Source organism: Centroberyx gerrardi, chromosome 15 (genome assembly GCF_048128805.1).
Source record: "Centroberyx gerrardi isolate f3 chromosome 15, fCenGer3.hap1.cur.20231027, whole genome shotgun sequence".
Taxonomy (NCBI): Eukaryota; Metazoa; Chordata; class Actinopteri; order Beryciformes; family Berycidae; genus Centroberyx; species Centroberyx gerrardi.
Window position 1 is genome coordinate 24,760,800 of NC_136011.1, and position 15,772 is coordinate 24,776,571.

The 15,772-nt window shown below is 40.0% G+C and overlaps 1 protein-coding gene across 1 annotated transcript in view; it reads left to right on the forward strand.

The window, feature by feature from the left end:
* The first annotated feature begins 5,958 nt into the window (after window positions 1-5,958).
* Window positions 5,959-15,772, forward strand: part of LOC139912882 (contactin-associated protein-like 4) — a 65,876-nt gene continuing 56,062 nt past the window's right edge. Inside the window, exons 1-3 of the mRNA XM_078288630.1 lie at window positions 5,959-6,001; window positions 10,343-10,357; window positions 11,295-11,420. The gene's annotated coding sequence lies outside the window, so the exon portion shown is untranslated. The remainder of the gene's footprint in view (window positions 6,002-10,342; window positions 10,358-11,294; window positions 11,421-15,772) is intronic.

Sequence of the window (15,772 nt, forward strand, 5' to 3'; positions counted from 1 at the left end):
AAAACATGAGCGTGTGTTGAAAGGTTCTCCACAGATAATCAACTTCTCCATCTCCTGCGTTACTCTATTGATTCCCGAAGGAGAAATTCATCTTTAATCTCGGCCGCTCGGCTCGCAGGTCAGAGCGCAGGCTAAAGTGGGAGCCGGCAGGGGTTCAGTATCACGCTCAAACACATTGCAGCGGGGCGGGCGCTTGCGGACACGGTGGACTGAACCTGAGTTCTCCGTTTGAAGGACGGCCTCCTCAGTCGCCGCGCCACCCTGCTGCCCTTATTCACGCCCAGAGTCCCAGGCTGTCCGAACCCCAAGCTCCGCTGCAGCCGCTGGACATCAGCCACCGAGGGAGCGCGTCCTGTAAGAGACATTTGGAGAGTTTCACATCTACCAAATAATAGTCATCATAACAAAAAATCCAAGGCGACTCTCTCATTGAAAAGATAAAAAAAAAGCCTTTATTCTTATGACTAATGCATCTTGCAGAAATTAAACAACGGATCAACATCCCCCTCTCCCTCCCAGTCTTTCTTGTCTTTCCACTTTGTACTGTTAAATAATAGGTGAAAATGCCCCAAAAAATAATCTTTAACCAAAAAAATACCCTAACCTAACCCCCTAACACAGGATCATACACACAGGTGTATTTAATAACCAGTAGCCCCACCTAAGACAAAATGATCACATAAAGTAAGCCTACAGATCAGCATCAGCACATAATAAACATGGACATGGACAAAACAAAAACGAAACTCTGGCGCCAGTGAAAAGAATACATGAATGCATTGCATCCATGATGACAATGAGCAAATATACAGTACATTAGAGCAAATTTACATGTGACAAACACAGTAGACTCATGTACTTCCACAAAATTCTCCATACCCATTCACAGAAATGAGGAGAGATATCCATTTGGAAAAAGAGTGACCTACTCAAACAAAATGAATGCTGTCATGAAAATAAAATTCACTGTTGAATATCATTAGCTCTTAGCTCCCAGCTATCCTGAACCCATTACTAACAAAATGTGTTTTTGAAATATTCAATATTGAACAATGACCATCAGGTAATCTTTTATTCCAAAATGGTTGTTTAGCATTTGAATGGCCCTACAGCATAATATTAAATGAAACACTTCATTCAGAGGCAAATATAATGAAATCATTAGTTTAGCTGGTGGAATTTGTTGATGTTTTATTATACAGATTTCCCACAGGACTATTAGTAGTAGTGCAGCCTGCAGCATCCCCTCTAAATCTGTGTAAAGATAACATTATAATTCACAGTGATTGTTCTTTCTGCTGCATTCTCATTACAGCAGTGCTTGAACTCAAACCAAGGGAACCATTCGGTCCTCAGCTGCTTTTTAAAACCTTTATTTATCCAGGGAAGGTTTGCGTGTATGCTCTTTTTCAGCAACGCTACAACTACGATCCTCCAGTTTTTTTCATTACTCATTCATTTCTTCCACACAGATTTTCCCAGCCAGATCAGGGATTCAAGCCCACAAGTTTCTGGTCACTAGCCTGTTTCTCTAAAGTTTCAAAAACCACCACCACGCTCGTTTCAGCTTCCTCACATTGTCTGTGTCGATGTGATGAAAGTTAAACCTGGCAGATTCAGGCTAAAAAAGGATTTAAATGCCACCTTGTTGCAGAGTATTGCTGTTTTTTTTTGGACTTTTGCTTTGATTTGATAGGTGAAAGTAAAGAGACAGTAAAGATAGGGGCAGAGAGATGTTCAAACCCAGAACATTGCGGTTAAATGTTGCACACCTTAGCCCACTGAGCCACCAGGACACTCCTGAGTAATGCTGTTTTGGTAATTTTATTCTGTTCTGTATGTTTGTCACACACGTGGCCACCCCCACTGATAGACAATTAGTGAAAAAAATAAACCAAAACAAATGAGATCGTTGATTGTGTTCATATCATTTCAAAGACACCAAGCTCAACGCGCTTCCAAGAATGGCTTATGCTAATGCGCTGCCGTTTAGATGTATAATGAGCTATTGTGTGGCATTTTCGGACTGGATAAGCTTCAGAAGGCTGGAGTCGGAGGAAATGCCAGCGTACCAGGTGTGTTTGTGACTGGCAGACGAGCGGCAGGGGAGACGAGCGACGAAAATGTCTCTCATTGTTAGCAGGCAAACGGAGCTGCTGATCCTCACAGTTCAGTGGCTGTTAGACAGACAGGCTCCTTTCTCCAGAGACGACTGCTGAAGAGCAGAGAGCAGGGCTGGGCTCATGAAATACTGTCAGTCAAATGAGTTCCCCAAAACATCGTGGGTCAAACTTGTTCCCCATCACTGTTAGCCAAACCAATTTCAAACTAGTTCCCTACAAAATCCTCAGGCTGACTAGTTTCATAACTTATTCTCAAACAATTTCTAAGCCAAACTAGTTCTTCGTCTACTCACACCACTATCTCACACACACACACACACCGCAAAATCATCATTATTTTAACTCTGAAAGTGTTCAAATAAACACCGCCAGTGTTTATACAAGTCCAATCAACACTTGTTAACACTCGAAAATTTGCTTTGTTGCTACAAAACCATAATTAAAACTAAAATGTTTATTGTTTATTGTGGTATCTAGCGAGTCTCTACATTGTAATAAGGGCACTGGAGAGGTGCTTCTGCTCCTGTCTGTTTCATTCTGCATCAATTCAGCAAAACAAAGTAAAGAAAGTACTGCGAGTAAAGGATTAAGTAAAGCCCTGAAAATGGATAAATAGCATCTTCAGGCCAGCACTAGTCATCCTGCTTGACACATTTACATTTTCAAAGAATGTGAAGGAATGTAATTAAGATAAGATAACATAAGATAACATAATATATGGTGTTTTTTTTCTAATATTCCTCTCAGAGTACAAAGGTCTTGAGGAGTGGGAGGCAACTTTTGATGCTTAATTATCTCAGTTATTGTTTTTCCACCCATGGCGGTGCTTAGACAGCTTTCATGGTGTTAATTAAAGATCCTTAGATCTAAGCTCATATTATTATCATCACTATTACTGTGATAACAGGTAACTGCATGCAATATCTGAAAATCCTCTAGCACCTGTCCCTGAGCTAAAGAGGAAGCTCTTCAGCCACCCAGAGGGACAGATGAGAAGTGTAAAACTTTACAGCAAACAAAAAACACAAGATAACACAAGATAAGATAAGACCACATCACATAAACACAACATAACAGGAACATAATATTAACATAACTAACATGGCACTAACATAACATTAACATAACATTAGCATAACACAAACACAACATTAAAATAACATAACACAACATAACATTAAAATAACATTAACATAACATTAACAAAACAGTAGCATAACATTAACACAACATTAACATTAAAATAACATTAATATAACATAACATTAATAAAACAGCATAACATAACATTAACAGAACATTAACATTAAAATAACATTAATATAACATAACATTCACAAAACAGTAGCGTAACATAACAACATTAACACAACATTAACATCAACATAACATAAAATAACATAACATAACAACACTAACACAGCATTAACATTAACATAACATAACAACATTAACACAACATTAACACAACATTAACATCAACATAAAATAAGATAACATAACATAACAACACTAACACAGCATTAACATTAACATAACATAACAACATTAACACAACATTAACATTAACATAACATAACAACATTAACACAACATTAACACAACATTAACACAACATTAACATCAACATAAAATAAGATAACATAACATAACAACACTAACACAGCATTACCATCAACATAACATAACATAAGATGAAACTTTGATGATTCCTGTGGGGAAATTCGTACTTGCAGCAGAAAACAGTAACAGCGTAGAGCAAAGAAGAAGAAAGTATAAACAGAAAAACAGCATATAAACAAGAATATAGCAAATGGGGGCCATATAGTAAACATATGGCAGGTTATTTTACTGAGAGAGTCTACAGTTCTCAGAGAGAGGCAACAGCAGGTCAACAAGAGGAAGAATTATTTACATACACACCCTCTGGGAGACCGGCTGCCAATCACCAAGACAATACTCAGATGTAAACATAACAGAGTTACAATGAGAGAATGGTAAGTTAACATTTTCCATAAAATTGGTAGGTATTTTTCATGAGCCTCAGTGAACCCACTGTGCTTTATTAAATAACAAACATAAACAACATATTACACCTTCCAGCCAACAGCATTTCCCATATTACATCTCCCAACCCATATCTACAAGAAGCACTTGTCTAGTTCTACTTAGTCTTAAAAAAAAAAGTAAATACAAATCCCCTTTACTTTTCTTTATAGTTCACATTTCTTTTCCAAGCACTTCTCTCTTCTGTGATCATTCTAAGGTTACAGGAATATTGTCTCCTTAATATTTGTAGCTTGTAATGTTGATGATCTAGGCAGTGAGGCTTATTCTGCAGCTCGGGACGTCAGAATGTCATGAATGCTAAGAATGTAAAACGTAATGTAAATGTACATTGCATACACTATTTATACTGCTCTCTCTGTGCCTCAGTATTAAATTATATTGGATGAAACTTTAATGATCCCCAAGAGGAAATGGAGTTGTAGCAGCAGCAGAGAATAGGATATATATAAGATTTAAGACAGATAATGACTTCTGAGCAGAGTATCCTCATTTACACATTTACAGAAACGGATGTGGAAGTGTGTGTCGCCAGCTAGTCACACTGTCAGGCATACAGATAGGAGAAAAAAATATACAAATATACAATGGCAAAGAAGAGCAGCTTTGTGCCCCTTTGGGTCAAGGTTGTGCAGATTAGTAGAAAGATCACGGCAATTTTCTGCTTGAAGATGACGGTTCGGGTTTCGGGGCACAAACAGGCATCAGTGTGAATATCCTGCTCAGTGCTGCATGGCCTGAATAGCTAAATAACGCCGAGACTCCACCACTGAACTATGAATGTCCAGGCCAGTTAAGGAGCTCTGAACCTGTAAATCTTCTGCTTGCTATTATTTACTCAAGTGGAGGATGATGCTCATCAGTATTCAGGGTCTCTGGTGCAATCATAGACCCTGTGGGCACTTTGTTATTTCAGCAAAATGGTAAACTGGGTGCTATAGATGGATGGATGGATGGGCTGGAGGAGAGGATAATGGTAGAACTCTCTCTCTCTATCTGCTGTTGTCTGGTGCCAAGTATCAATCTGCTGGATAAATGATGATTAAACACACGTCATGGGAGCCCAGGCCACTCACAGTCCTGATCCAGAAGGTTTTTCTCAGTTGGAGGAGTTGTAGTACTCTCGAACTCACTGACAGAGCTCTGAATGTGAGGGCTGATAAGTGGGAATGGGGAGACAGTGTGGAAGTTGGTAAGTTTGTGTGACACTGTCTGAAGTTGTGGAAGATGTTCATCATTTATTTTTTGTTAACATATGAAAAACCAGATTGAAATTTTGTGTGGGATAGGAAGTTTTTCTTATTTAAACCTGCAATAAGCGATATCAGACCTTATAACCAATCCTGAAACTAATGTGTGCTAGGCCTATGTGGATATTTCTTTGAGAAATATGAGACATAATGATATAAACATATATGAGACATAATGATATAAACCAATATCCACACAGCAGCCAGCTGTGTTGCTGTTTTCACCTCTTTTCTAAAGCTTGTTGTCAAATTTCGCTCCTGAACGAAACTCCTCCTAGGTCCATTCAGTAGCTTTTCATAGTTTGGCTCCTCCCTCGCTGTTTAATGGCGGAATTGATGAAGCGAGCGAGTAAACTTGATAAACTAGTAAACTTGCTGCCTACCTCTTTCACTTGTCACTGTGGGACATGTAATCTTCAGCGGGAGAAAGTTCTGGCAAAGTGAGACTCGTAACCAGCAACACTTCTCCGTAGGTATGTTTATCTTAACTATTAGCCTTTATGCACGGTGCTTTGCAAAGTTTGTCCTTGTTAGGCCTCTGTAGTGCAGTGGCTTTGCTGTGTGTTATTTACAAATGTGTTGCGGTTTATGTCGCCCTCTAGTGGTCAGTAAATGTCACTTATTGCAGCTTTAACCATGACCAAACCCTTTCCCTACCCTTAACCAAGTTCTTAAACTTAACCGTTAGCCAACCTTCAGCTGAAAATGCCGTGTCCAATTCATGCTGTTGCCACAGAATCTAATTTGTGTTATTGTCACAGAATTAAATTTGTGGAGGAGGTCATTTTCACATAACTTTTGTCCACAGCTTGAAAATCTGCATTTCAGAGTTCCTGCTCATTTCACGACTTTTTATGAGATCATGTTGTGCCAGAAAACCTTCTATTCTGTTACCATTCCTCTCCATACACCTATAAAATACTCATGGTACATTAAGATGCTTTGGAGCGCTTTAAAACATTCACCCAAAAATGGCGGTCATTTCAGCTTGATGGGAGAATCTATAAACAGCCCAGTGTGTTCAATTACAGCTATCTTAAAAGACTTTTTTAAGTTAAGGTAACATTCACACTTGTCACACTAAATGGACCCATATCAAATGAGTTTGGTATTTCAGCAGATGATAACTGATATTGATATTCTACATCACACTGCAGTAAAGTGGTCGTATCAGTCGGCCCTTAAGGTTTAGACAGAGAAAGAAACACTTCACTGATATAATATATCAATCAATATTTGGGGCAGGAGAGGGGCAATTTGGTGCACTTTGACATGGACATAAAGAAGTTGAAGCAGCATAGTAAACACTTTGAACAGCAGTCTGTAGGCCTACAGCGATATACTGTAGTGTCTGTCTCCCCTTCTGAATTCTTCTCTTGTATTTCTCTCCTTCCCAAAGCCAGATTTTAAAGCTGGTTCACATAAAATAACCGGCCCACTCTGAACTTACCCCACGCTCTTGTGCAGTGCAAATCTCTTTAGACAGAGTGTGGATTGTGAGAAGTGACAGAAATTTTGAGCTAAAACTTGAATTTTATATATATTTCCTGATCAATCTCAAAACATTCAGGGTTTAAGCCCCGGAAGAAAGACCTTAAGCGACGCCACTGAGGCAGAGAGAAACATCCAGTGGCTTAATATTCCACAGAATTCACTCCATTACATCCAGGTCAGTGTTAAGGTTCAGCGGTTGGGAGTCCAGCCGACATTCAACATTTATCTCCGGCTCCCCTCTGATCCGTCTGTGTTTGTGCTCCACTGGTCGCAGTCTGGGACCAAAACTCCAGTGAGGAAAATTAGCTTTGTGTTTTCAAACTCCTCTGCTCTTTCTATCGAGTGTCCCTCGACGAGGCCGCGCTCTCACCGCATATTATCTCCTCAGGTTTTACAGCGCTCTGTGCCGGAGAGGCGGCCCACTCGTTTCGCCCACCTGAACTACAATAATTCAACTGCTTTTCACACTGAGTGGTCTCCCACAGTCTGCTCGCTGTCTGGGTGGAGGAGTGGTGCTCGGCCTCGAGGTTGTTGAGAGATAATTTTTAGAGGGTCGAAAGATGATTTAAGGAATGTATAAAATTGTTTTTTAATGTAGATATTTATTATGTCTTTAAGGGGATGGTCAACCCAGTTCAAAATGTTAATATTATTATTTCTCAGTGTAGAAACAACTTCAGATTCTTGCAGTTTTGTTTTTTTACGCCCAATAATGACAAAAAAAAAACATTTAAATGAGAAATTCCATATTTTTGTTTAGCTATCCCTTTAAGTGTTCTTATGAAGGCCGTTTTCTTGTGAAATAATATTTACATCCTATAGACTTCTTCTAATAATTGGTGAAGCAACATTGCCTGAAAGGGAAAATAAAAATCATCAGTTGTTGCCGGTAGTGAGCTGAGATGTCTGAGTGGTTTATCTGTTCACTCAAATAATCTGGTTTTGGGTCGACACATGTAAACATCATAACTGAGAAACATCATATCTGAGAAAACATCGCACAGATTGCTAGTGGGAAGATCGTTTCTTTCCCATGTATTAGAAGTGACCTACGACTTCTCAGTCAAATAAGGAGGGGGATAACTGACAGCTGCAATTTTTCATTCTTTTTGCCATTTCACTATTTTGGGGTGAAAATGAGGATGTAAACAAATGCGTGCTCTTTTTCTGGAAAACTCCACAGCGTAGCTTTAATTGAAAGTGAAGTGAGTCATAGGCTGACAGCAGTGGTGTAAGGATATTTAGAAGTGAGCAGAATTAAGAGAATTTGATGAAACTCAAGAGGTGCCTGTCTGTCTTAAAACTTCTCCCAGTTAATTGGGTCTTTCTCCATATGTGTTGCTGTGCTTTCTGTCTGCCGTGACACAATTCACATAATGTCTAACGGCGGACGTACGATTCCAAAACAGAAGAACTGCGAGGACGGGAGACGAGTAAAGTTCCCGGACGTTTACTCGCCAATCGAGGCAGGCGTCAGATGGTGACTTGGCCGAGGAGAACAAATGTGAAGCCCACAGATTCACTGCGAGAACGACACATCACATCCAAACAGAGCTACTGTCTGTACTTAGCCGGTTGAAACAGATGGGAAAATGAACAGCTGTGGGTCTTAACTGATCAGTCAAAGTCAAGCACAAAGCGCTTCTCAGACTAGAGTTCAGTCTCTCCAAGACAACTTAGGAAAACGTTCTTGACAAGTATCGACTTGGATTTCTTGGATTTGATAATCACCGATTCTGTTTAAAATCAAGTGCCGCTCCTCTTCACAAACTGCCAGCAAATGTGGTTTGTTGAAGCAGTTGGAGGAAGTCCATGTGGTAAAGTGCACCAATGTTGACTTGGAGTGTGTTCAGAGTGGGATATTATACTGAATACAGTACAGCACAGTACTACATACTCAATTAGTATGGACGACTGTGTACTCAAGTAGTGATGAACTTTGTTATTACCAGTCCATTTCAGATTAAAATATGCTAATATAGTACCAAGCCATATGAAATATTTGATATATCATCAAACCAATTTTAGTTTTGGCTACCCTTTATAATTCTGCACTTAATTTCACATTTGGCAGGTCATTGCTACCGATCCTGATTAAATAATTTTTCCTCTTTTGCGTAATGCTGTTCACACATTTTTCCCCTCCTTTACTTTTCTACTGTGTCGGTTTTTCCATGTCCTGTAAAACGTCCTGTAAATATTCCCTGGTTAAATAAGAGTTAAACAAAAAATAAAATAAGATTTTGCTGTGCTTCTGAGCAATTTTTGAGCAATAATCATTTATACAACTGGCTGGGATGTGAATGTTTGATAGATTTGATGAATATTGTTTTAACGATTTTTAGCAATCATGACATTACAGAGCTGACAGTGATGCATGGCCGAAGGTTACATAGCGGTAACGCATTATGTGGCGTGACACAAACAACATAGAACAATGTGCAAAAGCCAGACCGAATCCCAAGTCCCACAAAAGAGAGAGCAAAGTCAGATTTTCTGTGTAAGCACTCCAATAGGCAGAAATCCAATATCAAAGCAGCGGGGCCAAGTCTAATTAAATCTTGACGAAACAAAGTGAAGACAGCTCCTTATTGAGTCTACCACAAGATCCTTCATTATCTGTGTAATCTCTCCCCAAGAGACTAGCTCCTTCACATTTAAATCATTTTGCACTGAGTTGCATGAGGAGGGAGCAGAGAACACAGAGGCACCTTCTCCTAATTCACTTCTGACCTTTGGGACTCAAACAAAAACAAATCCTGTGACCATAAACACTAATTTCTGAAAACTTTTTAGAGATATGAGAGCACAAATAATCAGGGAACAGACCCCAAATACAGGCCATGTAGATAAAAATCCACAAATATATTATTAGGATTATAATTATTAGTAGTAGTATTATTAGTAGTATTATTATTGGAACATAGTAGAAGGCAATGTCCATTAACAGAGGATTCAGCTGGAGGATCCACTAGTCCACTGAAGTTTGCAGTTCGTTGCACTACAGGAAACTCTTTGAATAATTGAATAAATTGCACAAATTAAATATTAATGCTCATACATTTCTTAAATGCATTTCTGTGTGGTCTACAGTTATGTTGAGCAGACCACAGAACTTTTCCTAAATCAACCACCCATTTCCACAGCGTGTGTTTTTATTGTTCAGCATCAGTTTTCCCCATGGTATCCAGTCAACAACAACAACTGCACGGTGAAAACAAAAATCTCTGTGATCACTGTGTTTGTGTTGTGTGTGTGTGCATGTGTGTGTATGTGTGTTAAAGGGAAATCAATTAAAAAGAGGGTGAATGTGCATTGCCACCCAGCGCCGGTGTTACAACATCCATAACCATCAGAGAAGAAGAGGTATGAAAGGTTTCCTCTGACGTCACTGATCCACTTCATGAGTGTGCGGCTTGTCTGATTAATGAGTCCAGCTGCCTGCCAGCTGGGACACCATGTATTTACCCAACATGCTTTCATACATTCAGCCAAAAGGCCAGTTTACATAAACGTGACAGTAGGCTGCTGGAGGATTAGGCTGCACTCATTTTTATGCATTTTACATTTTCCGCATTAATACCAAAGAGGACATTCTTCACTGCATTTATACTGTAGGTACGGCAGTCATATAATACTGTAGGTGCAAGGTGCAGCTAAATACTATTGAAATATCCAAAGTACCCATAACCTCAGGGGTGTTCTGGCTTTTATACAATGGTTACCAATACAAGGGGTTGGTAAAGGTTTCTTCAAATAGTATAGCCTACATATATATAAATAGTAATAGTAATATAGTAAAAAACAGGAGAAAATAGGAAAATTGACGCAAAATATTGAAATTATATTGAAATACATTTATTACATGCTTAACTTCTAATGGTGAAAAAGCATGCTACTGAAATTGCCATCTGCTATTGGATGATCTTTGGGGCCAGGTGGTGTCACCATCTATAGAGAACAACAGGTGGTGACATGACATCACCTGGCACAAAAGATCAGCCAATAGCAGATGGCCATTTCAGTAGCATGCTTTTTACCATTAGATGTCAGGCTTTACACAGATTTGGGTTTGAGGTTTAGTTTAAAAAACTGCTGTAACCAAGGAGTGACATCTTTTTGCACAAGGTGTCTCTGGTTAATTTCATTAGAAATCAACAAAATGGGCCAGACTTCTTGACTGCAGAGTGATATGATTAGATGTGAGACAGTGGTCTGTTATCCGGAGTTAACAGACCTCAGACCTCATGGCGTTTACTGGCCAATCAGAATTGAGTATTCAACAAAGCCGTGTAACAAAGCAGAATTATCATCCAGTAGTTTGAGGATGAACTGCCATTTGAATCTCTGTGTGCCTTCTGCTCTGTATTAACAGAGGTGTGTGACAGTCCGCTGGTGTCCAACCTGCTGCCGTCGTCCTTCAGAAGCTCCTCCCAGCTGTCCAACATCCACGGGCCGGGCTTCGCCAAGCTCAACAGGAGAGAAGGTGAGTTACAGATATATTGCGACCCATGGCCGGGTTTTGGCTACAGTGCATGATTGGGCTAAAGTGTGAACTTAAATGAGATTGCAGGGTTGATTTTTTTTTTCTTGCCTGCCTTAGATCGTGTTTTTTTTTTGTTTTTTTTGTTTTTTTAAATGCAGGGAAGGTTGAGGTGCTCTCTTTCAGCATTACCTCCTTCACATTCATACAGATGCACACGTTCACACCCTGGGAGCTGCCTGGTACAACCACAGTCTTCCGCTGTACAGATTCCACAGCAGCAGTTGGGAGTTACATGCTTTGCTCAAACACCTCACCGGTAGCTGTTTCCCAAGCCGATTTTCCCAGCTGATCTGGGATTTAAACAGACAAGCCAGCTCCTCTGAACTCCAGGCTGCCGGCGTCTCATGCTGTGCTTGAAGGGAATATCCTGTAGAATAGGTAGAAAGATTTTCCGTAATAAGAGAATTTAAGAGATGACCTGATATCATCATGCTCATCAAGGAGCTTGGGCATCATAAAATGCTCCTGATGTTATTCTCCATAAGAAGCATGCCCTCCTCCTTCAGGCCAGGGAGATGTCAGCTGAAACTCAGTGTGATCCTACTATTCTAGCTATCTCTTAGCATTTAAAATCACATTCATTTTGAGACATTAGTATAATAGCTGTAAACAAACAAGACCATTGCCAGGAAGATTGGTAGCCTCTACACTGCATTTTATATTGTGTGCCACTGAGTCAGATTTGCTGGATTTCTTTACGGCACAAAGAGATATTTCTTTATGGCACAAAACAGGAAGAGGGCTGTTCTTCCAGTGCAAACACAGCTAAAGCTTTCAGAGTGAAAGGCCGATGGAAAGATCACTTCTCATGTGTTTATTCTCTTCATGAAGCTGAAGAGAAAACAACAGGGTTTATGGGAACTTTTGAGAGGGCACTAGCGCTAACAACACCATTAGCGTGAGATTGAGGCTGTCAATCGTCACATTTGTTTCCGGTAGGTATCACAATTAATTTCAAAGTTATGTATTGATGTTTATAATGTTACATGTTACTTGTCATGTAGGAATTTAGTTGTTTTCACACCATTCCCCTCCTTGTTGGGGTTTGATATTATTTTTGGTAATGAAAAAGCCATGGGAAAAAAACATGGGATCACGGCTCTCCAAAAATATCAATTACAGCTAGACTTTTTATTTATTTATACTATTTTTATTTTGACTTCATTAAGTTATGTTGTGTTTGTTTGTTTCTTTTCTGGGGTGTGAACCCCTCTGGAGTGTGTGTGTGTGTGTGTGTCTATGTAGTCGGGGGGGGGGGGCGTCTTGTCTTCTCTCCATCTTCCCCCCAATATTTTCATTACTTGTGCAGATAAAATAAACCGAGAAACTAAGAAATCTCCCCTCTGTTGCTAAGGAGCTGTTCTGCTCACCTCAGCGCAGGAGAGAGGCTTCGCTTCCCCACAGGAAACAGAGCGAGGAACATCAAAGACGAGTCTCAGCCTGATTCACACAGAAAGACACACACTTCAGAGGATAGATAGATAGATAGATAGATATGCACAGTGGTTACTGCCACACATACAGACACATATTGGAGTAGTACATCACAGACTTCACAAAAGGTCGCCTCCTGTCACCAGAAGAATAAATCTGAATTGGCCACTACTGCACTTCTGTGAAATTTCAAGAAGTAGTTGTGTGCTGCAGGCTTTGAGAAAACAAAGCTTTCTCTCGGAGCGCTGCGGCAGGAAAAGGTATCAGAGACGAAAACCCGATGGAAGCGCTGTGATGTCTTTGTCTTTGACACATGAGAGGATCTGAATGATTTGCACCACCTGGGAGGCTGCAGGAAGCTCAGCCGGCGGGTTGCCGTCTCCTCGGTGTGTTTGATGGTGGAGGCTGTGAGCAAACACAACCGTCGTGTTCCTCCGCTACGGTCGGCCCGCTCGCTCTGTTTGCTGATCTGAGCTTCATCTGGGTAAAGGATCTGAGTGTCAGTAGGTGGGTTAGTTTAGATTATTTGCACAGTGATAAAACACAGAAGCAAAGTGATTAAAAAAAACAATGAAACAAACAAACAAACAAAATGTTCAGTCTGTGGAAGAACGGACTGGAGATGTGCTTCTGGTTTTTGTACTTTTTATTTGGCACCCCAACAAAGAAACTAAACTTAAAACACGCTCCACTAGTGTTGGAATAACAACTGATCTGTTTTCCCTTTTGGAGCTCAGTCCATGAGTCTTTACTGCCTTTTCAGGACGCTTAACATTCACATGAGCAAATGTTCAGACAGTTTTAGAGAGGGGCTTACTGAGCCTGGAAGTGGCCCTGTAGGGACATTTTTTTTTTTTTCTGGTGACAAAGACTAATGACTAATTTATGCGCACAACTTGCTATTGTCTGCACCTGATCTGTCAAACGTTCACTCGAGTCGAGTCTCAAACCATGTGCCATGGAGGGCCAAGAGTCTGCAGGTTTTCAGGTGATTTCACTGATTAGCACACCTTCACACAAGAGAACTAATCAGTGAAATCACCTGTGGTGCGTTTTCATTATTCGTTTTTAACCTGCTCCTTCACCTCCCCCTCGTTCACTTCACCCTGTGCAATACGGAAATCCCCACCGCCATCTTAAGTGCTGTTCCATTACTCTGATAACTCAACTGAACTTTCTAAGAGCGACCCTTCCAGGGCGGAGGGAGCGAATCAACAACGATCTAGACTTCAGGAGCGTATAAGTGTAAGTTAACAAACAACATTTAGAGGATTTAGACTGACAGTATGTATGAAATTAACTCATCTGCAATAATGTATTACTCATTGTTCTTTATCATTTATTATGAATTATTAGGCCAGCTTAAGGGCACGTGTGTTCAGTTATAAATATTCTGCACCCCCTCTGACTCCGCCCCCTGCTCTGCAAGTGGCCACTCATGTGAGGTATGGTGCAGCATATTACCAAGTGGTGAGCGAAGTGGAGGGCCTGTTAATGACTAATGAAACACAATGCTATAGTGTTTAATTGGAATGAAAACCTGCAGACTCTCAGTTTGAAACCCCCGGTACAGCCATCAGCTCTCATTATCCTTGTCAGTTGTTTCTTGCTAATAATAACACCTTGTAGAGCAAGAACTGTCAGTACGCAATGGCTCGATAACTCATTCAATCACTCATTTTTGTATCCATTGTACCTTTCAAAAGCCTGATTTAATGAAATAAACTTTTTTGCGACAGAAATCAGGCCAGTTAAACTAAAAAAAACATCAATGCAATCAACTGAATTCAACTAATTAAGCCATGTTGGTAAATCTGTTTGAAAATCCAGCACACGCTTTAAATCACAAAGACATATTTTATTAAATTGTGGGCATATGTGAATTTGTTTGCACAAATTCAATTATTATAATAATGAAAATGAGGGTATGAATTAATCAAAAGGAAACAATATGTACCTTGTGCATTTGAATTAATTAAAGCTTCACCTCCACGGCAGCATCTCCCGCCCTGGATGTCGAACTCTTTGTCCTACTGAGATAATTGGCTGCAGGTGCGGCTGGTTGCCTCGTCCTGACGGGCTTCACCTGGCTCTCCACCAACACCCAGTCTCCGCCTCACCCGCTACACAAACAAACAAAACAACAACAACAAGTACAGATGACATATAGACCTAAATAATGTGATTTCAGCTCTCTGGCTCCCTGGTTGATCAACTGCCTCAATCCTTTTTTTATGGACGGTAACATTCAGGTCCTTGGCTTGCTAGTTAACATTAGCAACTGATTATGGGAGTTTGAAGTATGAAAAATCACAACAAAAATTATATGATTTATATATATTTATTTTCACAATATCACAACTTTTTATTAATTAGATACTGCTCAATAAAGAACAGACCAAGGTTCACTCTTGTTGATGTGATGATGATCAGGCGGGACACAGTGTAAAAAACAATTATTAATAATTAACTAGTGCAAAATCATTTCTGTAGTATTTTATTACAGTTTTTCTCGACTGCTTAAACACATTTTCTGAAACACTGTCAACATTCTCAAAACTGCAAGTGCAAACTCCACAACAGTTTACCCTTCAAAACAGATGAAAATCTGACAGAGACGGACGCATCATCAGCGTTGTCCGGACAACAGACAGCTCTCATTGAAAATGAACTGAAAAGACGGCAGATGGACAGACAAAATGGATCAGTGTGCCTAAACCTCCCTAATACTGACATGAACTGCTCAACCGGACTAAGGAATGGGAGTCAAAATCTGTGGGTGATCAGCAAACCATACCACATAATTTGGCAAGTCATCCATAACCAACTGTCTCTCGTTCTCAGAAATCAGATCCCTG